The sequence below is a fragment of the Trachurus japonicus genome, chromosome 4 (assembly GCF_045865225.1).
Source record: "Trachurus japonicus isolate A0001 chromosome 4, Traja_1.0".
Taxonomy (NCBI): Eukaryota; Metazoa; Chordata; class Actinopteri; order Carangiformes; family Carangidae; genus Trachurus; species Trachurus japonicus.
The window spans coordinates 29,519,099-29,533,631 of NC_140910.1; positions in this window are offsets into that span (position 1 = coordinate 29,519,099).

Here is a 14,533-nt window from a genome sequence, read left to right on the forward strand (position 1 = left end):
TTACCAGAGCCCAAACTGATGAATTAATAAGACCTGCTGGCTGCTGCTGTATATTGCATGTGTGCATTTTAAATGAAACAAACACATTTGCGAAGCAGCTGCACATGTTTCCAGTTTCCATCCAGTCATGATAACGTGTTTCATTACCCCACGGAGGCTTCCACAAACCTGGAGCAGGTTTCATTTAAATCCTGTTCAATTGTCCTTTTCATCAGCACTTTCATGGATTTTATAAACATATTTGTCAAAGACACCTGCTGATGTGACTAATTTTTCCAGTTTATTCAGACATGACAGCGCAAACTGTTGCTCACCTGCCACCATGTGTGACTGTGCTGTGTGTTGAGATGCTGCGTCGTCGTGGCGCTGTCCGTGGTGCTGAAGTAACAGATGGCTTCACACACACTCCTCATCTGGTATTAAATTGTCCTTTAAAGTAAAAATATCAAGTTCTGTCAGAACATTTTAACAGACGTTATTGCACAAACGTTCAGAGCGACATCATTTCAGACGTTGTTGGAGTTAAATATTTCTCAGTGAGCTTTGATTTCCACGATGGCAATGTGTTTGAATGTAAATGAGCGCTTTAGCATTCACTTCAAATGTTGCTGATTGAAGTCCCTATTGTTTTAATCATAAAATGACTGGTTGTAGTGATCGAGGCGCCTTGTAGCATGTGTATCATCTGTCCCAACCCCAGCACCGGCCCGGGTTTCGATTTCCAACCCTCAGCCCCTTTGCTGCCTAACTGTCCTGTCGCTCTTTCACTGTCAATGTGATAAAATCTTAAAAGCCCCAAAATACATAAAATGCTCTTAGTGTCTAATAGAGAATTGATTTTTAAAAGAAGCTTGAAACAGCTCTTTGTGTTTGTGTTCGCCTCCACCAAGTTGCAGGAAATACAGAATCTGGCCAGCGTTGTTTTTGCAGAACATTATGATGTCACACTGACGTTGACCTTTGACCCTTTGGATATGAAACGCCGTCACTTCATTTATATTAATTTAGAGACATTTAACTTGTGAAAATTAGTGTATGAATTTGTGAGTTTTAGTTTAGTTTATTTATCAAGGGACAGTGTGCAATGACATTCATCATTTACAAGAAATGAGGAGATGGTTGCACCAGATTTAGCTATGACTGCTAATTTCCAGTCCCAACATAAAATTCACAACAGACACAGACCACAATCTAAAATACAAAGGAAAAAACTGAAAAATAAAATGCAGAGACAATACAGTTTCCACATTTAAAATGACCAAGTTGTTACAGTGCAGGGAGGAACAACACACAAAACACTAAACACTAAAAAAAGAAGTCCTTCACAGAAACCTTGGACATCCAAAATCCAAAATTGGGTCCAAATGAATGTTTGCACCGAATCTGAAAAATGGAGCTGAGTCGATGGACAGACATACGGATGACCCAAAAGGAAAACGACTCATTCCTCTGCCATTACTAAAAGTACATATAACTTATTCTTGCAGCACTATACTCTCTAGTTTGCAGTTGTTTTTCCATAAATCATGTCTTCTATGCAAATGCAGGCTCATTCAGAGTCATTTGCTTTTGGATTCATTCTGTATCCTTGCAGCCCTGCCACAACAGATTTGTACCACCTGTGAAGGTTAAAAAAAAAAAAAAGAAAAACCCACACATGCACAAAAAAAGAAAACGCAGAACTGATACACTTTTCAGATGCAGCGTGAAGACACTGTACGAAATGTTGGGATAAAACAACAAGACACACATCGTGCAGATAAGAGAAGTGCACAGGGAAGAAGAAAGCGATAAGTGGATTGTGGATCCTATGAAGAAGAATCGTCTCAGAGATGTATCGGCCGAGCGTCTTATTATCAGAGACGACTTGTAACAAATGCAAAAATCTTTTGTGGAAAAAAAAAAAATGTGGGGAAAGAGTAAGAGAGAAAAAAAATCTGTCAATCATCAGCCTTTATAAGAACAGACAGTGGCGACCATTCATTCTGATCAAACGCTTGTAATCCTGTTGTAGAAAATCAGCCCGTCTCAACGCCACATGTAAAAATAACACGGGCGAAAATCTGTGGCAACATGAAAGGATTCACTGTCAGTCACACTTTCTCTTTTTGTTTTTTCAAAAAGAATAAATAATTCGCACAACGACACTTATTTTCCTGTACCTGATCTCTTCCATTGGAACACATTCATTATTAATGTGTTTTCTGCCAGTGAGTAATTATGGGTGGATGAGGAAGAACGTCGTTTTCCATCTTCTTACTTTGAGGACAATGATTCTCAGCGTCCAGAGTTGCAGCTCGACACCCAACAGCCCTGCTGCTGCAAACTCCTTCACTTCATTTATTTATTTAGCTTTTTGCTGATTTGCCTCCCTGAGAATAAGATTATTGTGCCGGTGATAAAGTGTTTAAGTTGCTGCAAGGTCAACGTAATTCCTGCTCTAGATAAAGCAAGCAACACATATAGAGAGACCTGGCACTCTGCTCGGGGGCTCTGAAGCCAAACTGATAAAACTGCAGTGGGGGTGGAAGGATTCATAAAAAAGATAAGAAGAGAGGAATAGAAGAAGGAGGAGGAGGAGGAGGAAGAAGAAAAGAAGAAGGGGTGGTGGTGGTGGTGAGGGGGGGTGTGGTCTATCATCAGCCTCCACAGCCAACAGGACGTCATGTGTGATTGCTGCAGGCCACCCACACACAGGAACAGCAGCAGCGACAGGCCGTTTACTTATCTACCTTGGCCTACTGAGCCTCAGGGGTCGAGGATTATTGGAGATAAATGCTGCGTTTTTTTTTTTTTTTACCCCTGATGTGTGGGACGACTGTGCACCAGATAACAGTCCTGTTTATGCCCCACTCTGTATATATACACACACACGTAAAACATCTGGGGTGAAATTTGAGCAGTGTTGCATGTGCACAAAGTAGAAATAATTCAGTCTTCTGTGTGTGTGTTTCTGCTGCAGACAAAAGTTTTCCACCTCTCAGTGATCTGGCCCTTCCACCACCAGCAGACTTCAGTCCTCCGTGTCAGCCTGTGTCACTGCAGTTTCTTCTTTAACGCTGCCGAGCGGTAAAACATAGCAACTCTGCCCTCTTCAGGTTAAACGTGACATTACGCCAACTCACCTCGTCTGACTCTTGACTCAGACTCAGGCTGGACAGCTAGAGGAGTGAAATTACAGCCTGGGTCAAACTGACCTAATCTGACCCGAATGGTCCTTCTTTCCTCCCTTCCTTCTGTCTCTCCATCCCTCCTTCCTCCACTCGTTTCCTTTCCTTTCTTTGTTTCTACCTTCCTCCATCCTTCTTTCCCTCCTTTCTCCCTTCTTCCCACCATCATTTCCCTTTCTTCCTGCTTCCTTCCTTGACCCAATCTGTTCCCTTTCTTTCTTTCTTTCTTTCTTTCTTTCTTTCTTTCTTTCTTTCTTTCTTTCTTTCTTTCTTTCTTTCTTTCTTTCTTTCTTTCTTTCTTTCCTCCCTCCCTTCTCTCCCTCCATCCGTCCTTCTTCTTCCTTCCTTGACCCAATCTGTTCCCTTTGCCCATCCTTCTTTCCTTCCTTTCTCCCTTCCTTCTTCCCACCATCCTTTCCACTTTCTTCCTCCCTTCCTCCATCCTACTTTCCCTCCTTTCTCCCTTCTTCCCACCATAATTTCCCTTCCTTCCTTCTTCCTTCCTTGACCCAATCTGTTCCATTTCTTTCGTTCTTTCCCTCCATCCTACCTTCTTCTTCCTTCCTTGACCTTGACCCAATCTGTTCCCTTTGCCCATCCTTCTTTCCTTCCTTTCCTTCCTTCTTCCCACCATCCTTTTCACTTCCTTCCTCCCTTCTTTCCCTTCGTTGTTCTTCCTTTCCTGATCCTTTCCTTTCTCCCTCCCTTCTGTCTCTCCATCCCTCCTTCCTCCACTCCTTTCCTTTCTTTGTTCCTCCCTTCCTCCATCCTTCTTTCGTTCCTTTCTCCCTTCTTCCCACCATAATTTCCCTTCCTTCCTTCTTCCTTCCTTGACCCAATCTGTTCCCTTTGCCCATCCTTCTTTCCTTCCTTTCTCCCTTCCTTCTTCCCACCATCCTTTTCACTTCCTTCCTCCCTTCTTTCCCTTCGTTCTTCTTCCTTCCCTGATCCAATCTGTTCCCTTCCTTCCTCCATCTTTCTTTTTTTCTTTCCTTCCTTCCTTGACCCAGGAGGACATCTACACCACACACACGCTGTTTACATCGTGTGCATACCGTCCTATATGCACATCACCTGTTCTTCCACCTGCTGGAGAGGAGATACAGGTCTGGACCACCAGACTGGCCCCCAGCCTCTATCCTCAGGCAGTAGGCTACTAAACGAACACCCCTACCCACCCACCCAGCCTCCTCCCTCTGCCCCCCATCCATCATCACACACCAACACTCCACCAGTGCAATAACTGTGAACTACTAGACTTCTACTAGACCCCACCCATCTCAGTTTACTGCCCCGACCCCGTTTCCTTTTTGCACGTGAACAGAAGATGGGACTTGAATGTTGCACCGCTGCACTTTATCCCTCCTGCACATTGACTGAGTGATGACTGCCCCTCTATATATACGTATATACTGCTGCTTAACTGTCACTGTTCTGACAACTGAGCCTGAAATGGGTATTATTATTGTTGTGTTGCTGTGCTGAATAGTACACAGAACATATTTATGAGATATTTTTGATATTTGGGAGACACATTTAATACTTTTGCTATGCTAGTATTACAGTAAGATGTTCAAATGGTATCTCATTGTTATATATAACTGTGTTATTATGACAATGACAAAAAAGTATAGAAATAATTTAAATTGAAGTGAAAGATATCAAAAAAAAGAAAAGAAAAAGCCGTCAAACAGTTATCCAGCAGTTATCCAGCATCTTCTTAAAATGCATTCATGCGTTGGTCTCTAACATCTTTAAATATCAGTCAAGAGATGAAAAAAAAACAACACTTTAATGGTTTAACTCACCTTTAAGCTACAAGGTTCTGACTCTGCATATAAAATAAAGCACTTTATCTCAGAGGAACATTTGAGCATACAGCAAATCGGTCTGAATTTGTCTTTTTCTGTTTGTTTTTTCAAAGTATTTCTGTAATAAATGATCATTTCTAATGTAAAAACTGTCATGAAATTTAACAAACCAACCAATCATGTGTCAATCAAGTATTAATTCATCAAAAAACACTGAATTAAACTGCATCTGTGCGTTTCAACTTTGTGCAGCTTGTGTGAAAGGCAAAATAATAAATAAATAAATGTATTTAATCAATTCAGAGAAAATAACAGAGTAAAGGAAGAGGCTGTTGACCTTATTTTCAGGGGACACGGGTGTGTGGTGCTGTGGAGCGATACAGATCAGTGGATGCAGCGTTCAGTAAGTGTTTCAGCATCTTCCATGGGGCCTCTTTTATTTGCCATCTTGTATCAAGAGCTCCAGGATTACTGTGCTCAAGGAGCTGTGAAATCTCTTCCGACACCTCAAGCCACTAAAACAACTGGTGTCCGCCTCTCCTATCACACAGACACACACCGGCCATGCAGCGTCCATCCTGAATAACAAGGACACACACACATACACACACAACCTCTGTCTCTCACACATAAAGCATTGCGACCTGTCCTTTTTAGACTTCTTAACACTAACCTGACATGCCACCAATCCAATTTGTGTCAAACGCCGCCGTCCCGCCGCCCGTCCCCTCAACAGCAACAACAACAACAAAAACAGCAATTCGTGCTGACAGTAGTCCGGAGAATACTTACTTGACACATTGTCGTAACCTTCCCTAAAACAAATGTCACCATCAGTGGCACAGACCCATCTCGGCTGACAACGAGCCACATCCAATCTTTTTTGGCGAGACGTTTAAAAACTAAAGATGACACATGGAGCCGGAGAGGAGCGCGGAATTCATTTAAATCCTACAAATAGGACGGTGGACACGATTTTCTTGGGTGTAATCCTTCATCTGGGTGACAACGTGGTGCGTTTCTGGAAGATAGGAACGGATCTTTGTGCTCTTATTGAACTTTGCACCATTATCTCGGACGCGTTGTTCACATTATTCAAGCCATGTGGTGACGTTTTGATCTGTAACTGTAAAGATAAGGTGGATTTTTATTGAAGTTTCCTGTTAATGTGTCGTTGAAACGGTGAAAACTGAAATTGTCTCATAAATAAAGAAAAACATTCTGCCATCAAGTGTTTTCGTTGCTCGTTGAAGCAGCACTAAGGTCGCTGAAGGTCTGAGAGTCCAACATGTCCTTTATAAAACATTCACATGAATAAACACACTGTCACAGCAATACACACATATATCATTCATACAGAGGCGCTGGACTGGAGCAGCTGTTTGCACTTAAAGCACCTTGTTATGAGGCGCTATACAAAGGTCTGCTTCAGTAAACCCATCTAGACGTATAAAGCTCTAGAACTGCCTTTATTAAGAGTTTTATTATAAGATAAGACAGAAGACAGTAAAGTACTGTAGATTACCTGTCATAGGTTTTATGTTTTGTCTATGTGAAAGGTTTAAAGGTGCTATATGCACGTTTTCTTTTGCAGGGAGTGGGTGGTTGTGATTGTTGACAAGAAGTTATATATACTACACTAGTAGTTAAATTCTGCATTGTAACATTGCAGCATCTCAGAAACTGCAGAGAAGATAATCTACTTCCTGTTCACACTGACTTGTACATGCTCATGATTGTTCAGGTGTGTTGTCTGGGAGCAGACTGTTTTTGTTTTGAAATGCAGATGTTGTGGTGTGGCTGTAGCCTGAGCTGCAGGGCAGACTGGAGGCTACGGTGAGTCACCACCACAAGCTGCTGGTTATCCTGTTAACTTCAGTAGAAGAGAAGACGTGAGGTAGACATGAGTTAATACTATTGGTGTTGACTTTTACCCAACTGGAGATGACTCTTCTTCTTCTTCTTCTAGACTGGTAAGTTAACACCTGTTAATGTTAACATTGGCTGTGTAATGAATGATAAAACGTATATGTATCGATCATTTATGTAATAGATGTGATTTCTCTCTCCATGCGAGTTTCGGTCAGGACTGGAGCCGAGCCGGAGCCACAGTCCCTATTTTTATGTGTTGAGAAAAGTGTCAGTCAGGAGCTGGCTTCATTTCAAGTCTGTTTAAAACCAGGTCCAGAAGGGCCAGGACTGGGCCAACACCCTGACCGGAGAAAGCCAGGATCTACAGTATCGTTAGACAGGATTTAGAGACTGTGTTGGATGGTTTTCCCCTTGATGTATCAACTAAAGACAGAAAATGAGAGGAAAAAGCCAAACCCCTGAATAAGAAAACTCAATTTGAAAAAAAGACAAGATTAATTTGCAAATGATGCACCATGAAAGCACATGGCTCTTAATTTAACATCTTAAGATATACAAGTAAACGGGGTGGAAGCTCAGGAAAAGATCTGCTCTAATGTAAACAAACATGTATCCAATGTCATTTCTGTGTTAAATCAGATCATATTTCCCTACAGTAACCAAATGATGTGGGCTCACAGTCGCTGCGGCAGACGGGAAAATTGTGTATTTTGTTGGGAAACAGATTTGCATTTTCACAGTTGTGTCTATGAACAGCTCACCTGAAATCCAAAGCATTTCATATTTGTGACAACATTATTACCGGTTGGTCAGGTCAGCAGGACTTGTTCTGCTCTCACATTATGAGTCTGTGGGTTTGTGTCATTACAGCAAAATGTGGCCATAAACTCTCCTACTGCAGCAGGAACTACCAGAGAGATGATTCTGGGAACTTTGAGGTGTTTATATGTCAGTCTGATTGTATTTTTTTCTTTTTTAAAGTTATTTTTTGGGCATTTTGACATGACAGTGACAGGAAAACACACAGACAGTTGGAGAAATGACATTCAATAAAGAACAACCTGTGTGAATGAGGAAACATTGGCCTCTACACACCTTTGAGTCATAATGTCAGACTCTTAACACTATAAAACATGCAACCACGAATCAAAGATGGGCTGAGACTTGGTGAAGTTTGACTCTATGCAAACATGGATATGTGGGAGCAATAATACCGACATGTGCTCCTAAATTAACATCAGGTCATTTTCCCACTCGACAAAGTCAGAGAACTTCACTGAAATGAAATGGTGCAGTCAGTTTCCTGAGTCTTTATAATCCAACTTGATGAAGTTACCTGGACTTTAATAAGAAAAGTGATATATGGAAACACATCAAGACAGAAATTAAGTTCTCTTTCATATGCCAGTATAACAGCATTGTAAGAAAGTAATTGTCCATTTTGAACCAACTATGTAAATTAAATATGCGAGCTTCAGGCTCATGAAAGGCCGAGACGGAGCCTGTGACTTTAAATCCATATCCGACCACATTATCTTTATTATATCAGGTTTAAACTACTGTCTCCTGTCACTACTTACATTCTTGGGTTAAAACATTCAGCTCCTTCCTCACTTTCTTTTACAAGACTCATATATTTGCATTTCAAATCATCACATTCAATCATGGTGACAAAATTTCCCAGAGACAATGATCCACAAAGAAATCCGCGAAAAGCAGAGAAGACGAAGAAAAACAAAGAAAACAAACTGTATGCGTGATTGCACCCTGACAGCCAATCGGCAACCTGAGTCATGAGTGTAATCAGGAGTGGCTGCTGGATCTGCCATGTCCTGCTGGCGAGCCGGTGATTGTCTACAGGGAGGGGGGGGGGTACGAGGTGTGGGGGTGAGATTCATGACAGCCTCTTGCAGAACCTTGTGGACTGATTACATGTCCAGGAAAATGCATGCGGCCAACGAATATTAAATCACCACAGCTTATTGCCATGCCGGTGCAGGGGCTGAGGCCGAGCGTGGGCAAAATGCATCTGCAGCTCGCCCCTATAAGCACTCGAGGCAGTGGGAGAATTACATTTCTATGGGGTGGGGGGTGGTGGGGGTGGGGAGGGGGCTCCGGATGAGTTAGGCAATCTTCCTTTCCACAGCAATGATTAATAGTGATGGTCCCATAAATTGTCCTGTCTGAGAAATATATTGCCGCCATAGTATCTGTTGTTTTGCACTGTGAGGCCACTCTGCTTTTTTAAGGGCAGTGGTCGGATAAGCAGTCAACAGTATGGAGTAGCACAGCACACCCAGAAGAAAAAGAAGAAGAAAAAAAAAAAAAAGCATCCATCCACCCTGCAGCAGGATGCAGCCGGGCTCCATCCATCACATGTGATTATCACTTTACCACGTTAAGATTTCTAAAGCCCCTCTGATGTGAAGTTAAGCAGTTTGAGACCAAAGGAGTCGGAGCGAAGTCTGGCAGCGTCGACTCGTCTCTTTGTATCTCATCGACCCTGTTGCTCCTACAACCTGCTCGCTGTCATCGGAACAAGAGGAGCATCTATTTTTAGTTGGCGTACGGTCGGAGCTGTAGTTGGTTGGTGCTTGTGTCTGGTCTCCAGGCCGTTTTTATGATCTCTTTTTAATTTTTCACTGCCTTCTAGTTTATTCGAGCTCGGCCTCGTAGAAAAGTCACACCGGCATAGACGTTTAGGTAGGATGAATGAACAGGTGTGATGCCTGTCTGTCAGTATGTTGGTGTTCAGGGTGATTGAGTGGTTAGAGCACATCCCATGTTGGCATGAAGTGATGATTGCCAAGACCGTCTTTATTGAATGTCATTTCCCCAACTGTCTCTGTGTGTTTTCCTGTCGCTGTTGTGTCAAATAACGACATAAAATGCCCCAAAAAATAACTTTAAAAAAGAAAGAATACAATCAGACTGACATATAAACACCTCAATTTTCCCAGAATCATAGTTCCTGCTGCAGTAGGAGAGTTTATGGCCACATTTTGCTGTAATGACACAAACCCACAGACTCATAATGTGAGAGCAGAACAAGTCCTGCTGACCTGACCAGTAATAATGTTGTCACAAATATGAAATGCTTTGGGTTTCAGGTGAGCTGTTCATAGACACAACTGTGCAAATGCAAATCTGTTTCCCAACAAAATACACAATCTTCCCGTCTGCCGCAGCGACTGTGAGCCCACATCATTTGGTTACTGTAGGGAAATATGATCTGATTTAACACAGAAATGACATTGGATACATGTTTGTTTACATTTAAGCAAGTCTTTTCCTTAGCTTCCACCCCCTTGTACTATATCTTAAAGCAGAAGTAAGCGATCCAGTCGTTCTTGTCAGCCGATGGAGTTAGCAGACCCCGCCCTCGTCATGGATCTATTGGTCCTCGTCCCTACGTCACCACATTCACGGGCATCCCTTGGCTGCACACACAGCCCTTCATGCCGTTCTCTCTCCTCATTGGATAAAGCTTGTAGGATACAAGGAAGTATACAAGAGGTTTTCTCCTCGGCTTACAGCAGAGCAGAGTGACTGACAGACCCGTGTTTCAGACCAAACACTCTATATAAGTGATTGCTGTCGGAAGATATAACTATTTAAGACTTATATTAACACAAACATTCCGCTTACTTCTGCTTTAAGATGTTAAATTAAGTACGGTACGTCATTTGCAAATTAATCTTGTCTTTTTTTCAAATTGAGTTTTTTTTTTCAGGGGTTTGGCTTTTTCCTCTGAAACCATTTTATGTCTTAAGTTGATAAATCAAGGGGAAAAGCATCCAGCACAGTCTCTAAATCCCGTCTAATGATAGATCCTGGCTTTCTCTGGTCAGGGTGTTGGCCCAGTCCTGGCCCTTCTGGACCTGGTTTTAAGCAGACTTGAAATGAAGCCAGCTCCTGACTGACACTTTTCTCAACACATAAAAATAGGGACTGTGGCTCCGGCATGGAGAGAAAAATCACAGTGACACGCGCTTTATTTATCCTCATGATAAGTGCTATAGATTTTAGTGTTAGCTTATTGATGAACTGACTAAAAATGAGTTATTATGCACTTTGCCAATTGCCTGTTAAGCAGAAACTGCACCGCACTCAATCATTCTATGGCCGGGAGCTATGTTTTGATCAATGGGGACTACAATTGAGATTTTTTCTTTAGTATCAGGCGACTTGGCCTCAAGCAACTGTTAACTGTAGAGGGAAATACAATCGTGCGACGAATCGGAGAAGACAAACACCTGGAAACTCACCTCTGTCTGTCCTCTGATGACAGGAATACAATGACACGTGTTAAAAATACAATAGGATTTTTATTTTCAAAGCAGAAAAAATGAATAAAGCATCAATGTGTTGGTAACAACAGTGATGAAACATGCAAGAATATGATTTCAATTAAGCTTTGTTGCTGTCTGATGTCACAAATCAAATTTCCCACTCATCATCACTCACTTTTCACAAATAAAAAGTTGACTGTATATTCATTAATGGGGCCCATATGCTTCTTCTTTCACTGCTGCAAAGACCTCAGCTTTTTTTTTTCCTTACCCAAGGAAACCTTTAAGAGATTGTGCAGTACTCTTAAGTATCTCCCTCAGCTAAAGAAAAAAAATTAAATCCTAGGTGTCATTCTTAAGTAGCGAGCTTAAGGTGTTTGTGCAACCAGCCCCAGGGTATGAACTAATCTCCCTCCTCTTCTTCCACTTCTTCTCCTTCTTCTTTGCTGATGTTTCTGTCACTTATATGTGCGAATGCTACCAGGAGAGACTGTCATGAACATTTTTAACTTACATCACATCTCCTCTCTCTCTCACTCAGAACTGGCAGTAAACACGATGCACAAACATATTCTCACGGCCTCCCTGTGGAGAACATGTGCCTGCATGGTGTTTGTGTGTGGGTTTTTCCTCCCACAACGCACTGGAGATCCATACGAGGTGCGGTGGATCTGAGGCGTTGATTCGCTGACATGCATGAATGTGTCAGCACACGGCGCTGTGATGGACAGTTTTCCAGTCCATGAACAGCGTCCCATGGGAGTCAGTCTGCTGCATGCACGATGTAAAGTAGCTGGGATGGGCCCCGACCTCACTTGACCTTGACAGGGGGAGAAGAAAAAAAAAGAGACATAAATAAATGACGCCCAATGCTGAACACATTGTGAATGTCTTGCACTTCACAAACAAAATGTTCAACCAGACGAGGCAATGTCAACAACCAACCCCACGCTGGCTCTAATTTGTCAAAGTGAAGCATCAGTCGCCCGTTGCCACTGAGATGTGTGATATAGATCAAACTAATGGCTGCTCATTCTTTCCCCAAACACAAACTACACTGAGTCTGAGTTTTCTGAATAATGCCCCAAGTTTTTCAATTTCTCTTATAGTTACAGTGGCTATATTTTTATGTAAGAATTATCAGATCTTGTGTTATTATTACATTTGCCCAAATGCTCTCTTTAATTTCTGAAACTCAAATGTTTCAGCATCTTCAATCAACTGAAGCCTGTCCACAAAACAATAATGATTTTATATGAGAGGAAGTGTTTTTGCTGGTTTCAATCATCTGGTTTATTTATTTCCTTTGGAGAGGAGGACACCTCTGCTAGCTCCAGGCAAAAACCTCCTGACTGTTTAGGAATCCAAAAAGAAGCTTATGACAATGGTGGTAAGGAAAATGACTCCTATGATCACATCCTGTTTCACAACTTTCATGAAAGCTCTTTAGTTATTGTTTCGATTGGCAGGTGGCCTGAGGCAGAAGTTAGATACTGTGCAATTCAATTCATAGTTAACTAAAAAAAACAAGTAGCAAAGGAGCATTTGTTGTTTCTGTATTGTAATTGCACAGGAATTGCCTACAACATGATGAATAAACTGATAATAATACTTGATCATCCGATACAATTCAAGATCATCCTGTATTGAAAATTAAAATGCAGTGTCCCTTACTGAATGAATAGTGGACAGACGCTCACCCGTCTCTAATGCTGCACTATGCTTTCACATCCTGGTATGACATGAGAAACAAAAAAAAAGAACATATGTTTCATGAGACATAGTTGAGAAGTATTAAATCAGAGGGACAGGCAAGTTGTCTGTTACTGTCACTCACCATCATTGTTGCCACCGTTGGCTGGAATAAATTTTAAAAAAAAGATAATATGTAGGGGGCCCACTTCAGTATTTTTTCAGGGGGCCCCAGAATTACTGGCAGCGGCCCTGTGCTCTATGGAGATAAGTAGAGCGAATACACCCAAAACTAATTTGTCAACAAATCCCAGCTCTACATGTCAGAATTTCATTGCAGCTTGAAATGTTTTTTTCCATGCCTCATTGCCAGCCTGTTTAACAGGACGGGGGGTTGTGGGTGGAGGGGTGGGGGTGGGGGGTCCACATCTCTCTGCCTGTGCCAAACACGGGACATGAAAAATGTCTTTTTATTTTTTTATTTTTTTATACTTGTCACTTAAGAGTTTCAGTCGATTAACATACCATCCTGCCAGCAACAGGGAAAAGCATTTTATGCCACTTGGTCTTGTCTAGATAATTGTTAAATACTGCCGTCATATCTAAACCAGTCTGAGCTAAAAGTGCCTCAGTGATGCTGAGTAATAGATGGTGTGCTTTTTTTTCCTTTCTTCCTTTTTCTGTTTAGGAACGCAGGATCTCATGACACTGAATGATATGACATAGATATCTATTCAGAAGCTACATGCCTTTTAGGCATAGAGAGGTAGCCTAGTGTTCATCACCATGGCAACCCTTTGGCCCGGCCAGTGGGAATCAGTTTTTTCCTTTGCCCCATGACCAACCTTTGATAAGGTACCATAACCCCACCGCAGCTTGTGTCGGCTTGATCTACTTGGAAGAAAGATGATTCTAAGATTTTACCTGGGAGGAAATGTGATCTAAACACACACACACAAACACACACACTTGTGGGAAGATGATGGATGAAGCCTTCCAGCGAAAAGAAGCACTTACCTTTTACAAGGAGCAGAAAAGGTTTACAGGAAGGCAAAGACTGCTGCTTTATGTTGAAGCTCCATAGCCAGCTTGACCAAAATAACTGTAGTTGTGGAGACATTCAGACTCTTTTATCCATTGCTGCTTGTCTGTTATCATATGTATCGTACCTAGAGCACGTATTTGAACCCTAATGCTAGTCTACACTGTCTTTCATAATACTTCTGGCTTTGTGTCAGGATATTACCCACTCCAGGGCAACGCTGCAGATCTCTTTGATGGTGTGAATCCTTTTCTGAAATGATGCATTTCTCCATTGGCTTTGACAAAAAAAAAAAAGGTAGGCCTATTTGAAGTGAAGCAGGTCGGTGCTGCCTCATCAGATATCTTTGGATTTGTGATTGATTCCCTAGCCTGTGAGCCTATTCTGGGATGACGTGGTGAATGAGGGAACAGTTAATTCTGAACTAATGCATTTCCACCTGCGTTTGAAGAGGGAGGAGAGAAGAAACTCTTTGAGGATAAAGGGAGAAATAATCTGCATTTGTACCAGCACTGGTGCCTGTTCTGTGCAGACAGAGAGAGAGAGAGAAAGAGAGAGATGACTGAAGGATGTTATCTCTTCTCTCTGGAGTGAGTCTCACCGGTCTCTTTGACCTCAACAGGCTCACAGCAGAGCACAGAGTTATGTTTCACA